Source organism: Notamacropus eugenii, chromosome 1 (assembly GCF_028372415.1).
Source record: "Notamacropus eugenii isolate mMacEug1 chromosome 1, mMacEug1.pri_v2, whole genome shotgun sequence".
NCBI classification, from domain to species: Eukaryota; Metazoa; Chordata; class Mammalia; order Diprotodontia; family Macropodidae; genus Notamacropus; species Notamacropus eugenii.
The window spans coordinates 629,575,786-629,580,814 of NC_092872.1; positions in this window are offsets into that span (position 1 = coordinate 629,575,786).

A 5,029-nucleotide genomic window follows, 5' to 3' on the forward strand; every position below is an offset into this window, starting at 1 on the left:
TAATTTGTAATGCATTATGGCTTGAAAGGGGCATATTTAATATTGCTGCTTTTCTGTTTTTGTGAGGTTTTTATGCCCTGATACATGGTCATTTTTTTTGTCAAGGTGCCATGGATAGCTGAGAAGAAAAGGTATATTGTTCTCCTTTCTATTTACATTCAGTTTTTTCCTCCCAGAGGTTTATCATATCTAACTTTCCTAAGATTCTATTCATCTTCTTAACTTCTTTCCTATTTATTTTGTGGTTAGATCTATTTGACTCCAAAAGGAGAAAGTTGAGGTCCCCTACGTATAGTTTTATTATCTATTTCATTCTCTAAGTCATTTAACTTTTCCTTTAAGGATCTGAATGCTATGCCATTTGACCCATATAGTATGGATATTACTTCATCATCTGTGAGGCCTTTTTGCAAGATATAGTTTCCCTGCTTATCTCTTTTAACTAGGTCTATTTTTGCTTTTGATTTGTCTGAGATAATGATTACTACCTCTGCTTTTTTTACTTTTGCTGAAGCCTGATAGATTCTGGGCCAACCCCTTTTAAAAATTCTGTGTGTCTCTTTGTTTCAAGTGTATTTCTTGTAAGCAACATATGTCAGACTCTGGTTTATAATCCATTATGTTATCCACTTCTGTTTTGTGTGAATTTGTCCCATTCACATTTACTGTTATGATTACTGTCTTTGCATTTCCCTTCATCCTATTTTCTTCTGTTTATTCTTCTTTCTTTGTTTTTTTGTCTATCCTCTGAAGTCTATTTTGCTTTTGATCCTTGTCTTTCTTTATCTATTCTCCATTTTATCACCCCCTATCTTTTGCACTTGTCCCCTTCTATTTCCTTATCTGGTAAGATAGATTTCTATACCCAACTGAGTGTGTGTGTGTGTGTGTGTGTGTGTGTGTTTGCATTTCCTCCTCTCTTTGAATCAATTTAGATGAGAGTGAGGTTCAAGTGTTACACTCTTCCACTTGTCATTTTTCCCCTCTACTGTAAAAGCTCTTCCTTTCCCACTTCTTTTATGTGAGTTAATTTGCTCCCTTCTTCTTCTCCTTTTCCTCTTCTCCTAGTACATCCCTTTTTCCCCTCACCCATCCATTTTTTAGATCATCCTAACAGAATCAACTCACTCACATTTCCTCTTTCTATATAGAATCCCTCTGCTCTAATAATGATAAAGTTCTTAGGAGTTATATACATCATCTTCCCAAATAGAAATATAAACATTTTTTACCTGATTTGGTGCCTCTTACTCTTTCATATTTACCTTATTATACTTCTCTTAAATATTGTATTTGAAAGTCTTTGGTCTTTTCAGTTTTGGTCTTTTTTGTCAGGAATGCTTGAAAGTCCTGTATTTCACTATATAGCCATTTTCTCCCATGAAGAGAGTAGGTTATTTCTGGGTAGGTTATTCTTGGGTGTAATTCTAGCTTCTTTGCCTTCTAGAATTTCATATTCTGAACTCTCAATTCATATAACTTAGTAGCTGCCAAATCTTGTGTGATAATGACTCTGGTTATAAGATATTTGAATGCTTTTTTTCTGGCTGCATGTAGTGTTTTCTCTTTGACCTAGGAACTCTGGAATTTGGCTATAATATTGGGAGTATTTATTTGGGGATTTTTTTCAGGTGGTGATTAGTGGATTCCTTGAATTACTATTTTACTCTCTGGTTCTAGGATATTGGGGTTAATTTTCTTTTAAAAGTTTTTGGAATATGATGTATAGGTTCTTTATTTGATCAGGGGACTCAAATGGGCCAATGATTCTTAAATTATCTCTCCTTGATTTATTTTCCAGACCAGCTGTTTTTCTGATGGAATATTTTACATTTTCTTCTATTTTTCATTCATTTCATTTTGTTTTATTGTTTCTTAATGTAGCATGGAGTTATTTGTTTCCACTTGTCCAGTTTTAATTCTTAAGGAATTATTTTCTTCAGTGAGATTTTGTGCCTCTTCTTTCATTTGTCCAATTCTTTTTCTAAAGAGTTATTTTTGTCAGTGTAGTTTTATACTTTTTTTTCATTTGGGCACTTATTTTTAAAGAGTTATATTCATTGTTTATGTTTTGTACCTCTTTTTCCATTTAGCCCATTCTGGTTGTTAAGGTATTATTTTCTTCATTATTTTTGTGTCTCTTTTGCCAAACTGTTAATTATCGTTTCATAATCTTCTTCCCTCACTCTCGTTTTTATTCAGTTTTTTCTCTATCACTGTGATTTTTAAAACAATTGTTTTTACCTGTTCAGGAATACTTATTGGATTTGTGCTCAATTCACATTTTTTCTTTGAGGCTTTGCTTGAAACTGTTTTGACATCATTATCTTCTGTTTGTCTTGAGCTTTCCGGTCACCATAATAGCATTTTATGATCAAAATTTTTGTTGTTCATTTATCCGGTCTCTTTCTTGACTTTCAGTCTTATATTAAAGTTGGGCTCTATTCCTGGCAGGGGGGTGGAAGAGGCACTGTCTCAAGCTTCAGGCTTTTTTTGCACTACTACTTCTAGAACTATTTCTAGGGATTTGAAAAATTTTGTTGCTTCCAAGGTGGTGTTATCTGTGGAGAGATATGGTCACTGTTCTTCTGTTCTGGGCTCTGCTTTTTATTCAGGAAGGGCTCTAGACCCCTTGGGATTGCAATTGATACTGCTTCTCTGGGTGACTCTGCTTCTTAGGGCCCCTGCTCCCTTGGGACCAGAAGTGTTATTGTTCCTCATGGTCCTTGATCCCTTGTGACTGAAAGCAATACTGCTTCTCAGAATCTTCGTTCCTTTGTGATTTCAAGTGCTTCTTTCCACCCTGGCCATAAAGTTGCCTATTTTCCTGTGTCCAGTGCTAGCCCAGAGGTCCTTTGTAATCTCTATCTGACTAGATGCCAGATCCCTAACGTCTCTGACTTGAGAGCTCCCAAACTTGCTGCTCCTTCTGTTGCTACCTCCAAGTACTACCACTGAAACTGTGTCCACATTGGTTCTGGGTCAACCTCCACCTCTGTGTCACTGATATCTCCTCCTGACCTTCTAAATTGTGTTATACTGGAATAAGATCTTATCCTAACCTTTTGTTGGGTTTTCCACTCTAGAATTCAGTTTGAAGTGATGTTTTAAAATTGTTTAGAAGGCTCAGTTGAATGTTTCCTCTACTCTGCCATCTAGACTTTAACCAAATATACAGTTTTTCAGAGAATATTTAAGGTTCAGAGAACTACGCAAACCCATCAATATTATTCTATAAATTTTCATCATGTTTACTTCAAAATTGGATGTTACCTTTCAAATTTTGACAGTCTATATTTCATAAATAGCTACTAATTTGATAAGCATGTCACCTAAATCTTCATCAGATCACTGATAAAAATGCTGAACAGTACATGACCAAGGACAGTGTCATATGCTATTCCATTACATATGTTCCTCCAGGTTGACGCCATTTCATTAATGATTAATTCCAGTGACTCATTTCTTTCAGTTTAGTCATTCAACAAGTTCCAAAAGAACCTAGCATTTACATTATCAGGTATCTATGTTTCTCTTATTTATTATGGACTAAATCATGGAACATGAGACAGAAGGCAAAAGCATGAGAGCTCTTTGCTAGTAGGTAACATATTAACTTAATGATAATTTTATGCCTTACTGTAGGTAGGAAAAAAATTTCACCTAGAACTTTCTTCTGATGAGTATTTTTCAACTTAGACCAGCCCACTTTCCAAGCTCCTCATCAATAGGAACAGCATTTTGGCAGTATTTGATGAGTTTTCTGTGGTAAAATCCATCAAGAACACAAAGTTACTTCCATACAATGGTTAGACCTTGCACTAGTACCTTGGTCTAGTAATCCTGTCAAAAAAAGAAATAATTTGGTATAACTTGTTCCTCATGAACCTATATTTGTTTTTGAAAGATTTTCATTTCTTAGAATCTACAAAGTAATCCTATAATGTTGTCTTGAATTTTGTCAGGAAGTCAAGCTCACTTACATCTATTTAAAATAAATATACCTTTTTCCAGTTTTAGAAACTTCAGACATTTGACTGTCTCCAATCCTGTGGATTCCTTTTTCAGAATTTTCCAAAGATAGTAAGATGCTTTCAAACATCTTAGTTTACTTTTTATTATTAAATATGATATAGTAGAAAAGAACACTGGAATTGTTAGAGATGCTAGGTTCAGCTCTGTCACAGTCATTCTGTATGATCTTGAAAAATCATTTCCCCTCTCTTGTTTTCAGTTTCCTTTTCTATAAAGTGAGGGGGTTGGATAAAAAGAATCCTAACATTTTACAAGCTATAGTCTTTGGTATTCCAGGATTCTGTGAACCTGTGAAAAGTTAATCCCTAGAGTGAGTTTTAACTCTGACATTCAGTTTTCATCTATTAGTTTGCTTTGAAATTCCTTGCACCACTGAAATCAGTGAATGGTTGGCTCCTTATTTCACCAACATATTCATATAGATATGTGTATACATACATACATGCATACATGCATACTTCCATATATTCTACTATATGAGGAACACAATGCTTATTGCTGAGTGGAATGAATATAAGTTAAGACACAGTCCTTATGAAGTTTACAGCCCAGTGGGAAGATAGAACAAAAATCAGGTAACTATGATTCAAAATAAAAATGATAAGGTCATAGTAGAGATTGGAACCATATGCTATAGATGGTATAAGGGAAGAAGGTTCTTAATTGAACAGGAGAATAAGGGAAGATTTCATGGCAAACGTGGCATCTGGGATGAACCTCACAAATGTGCATGATTTTAAGAGAAAGAGAAAAATGGTGAGGGTAAAGTTAAGGGAACAGCAACATCATATCATGCTTTAAGGTTTGCAGATACTCCTTTCACAACACCCTTGTGAGGTAGGTAGTATAACCACTGACATTCCCATTTTACAAATGAGGAAATTGAATCTCTGAGAGTTTAAATGGCACAGTTGCTAAATACCTGAGGCAGAATTTGAACCCAGATCCTTCTGAGTATTGGTCCAGTACTAAGCAGTATAGTAGAATGATAATA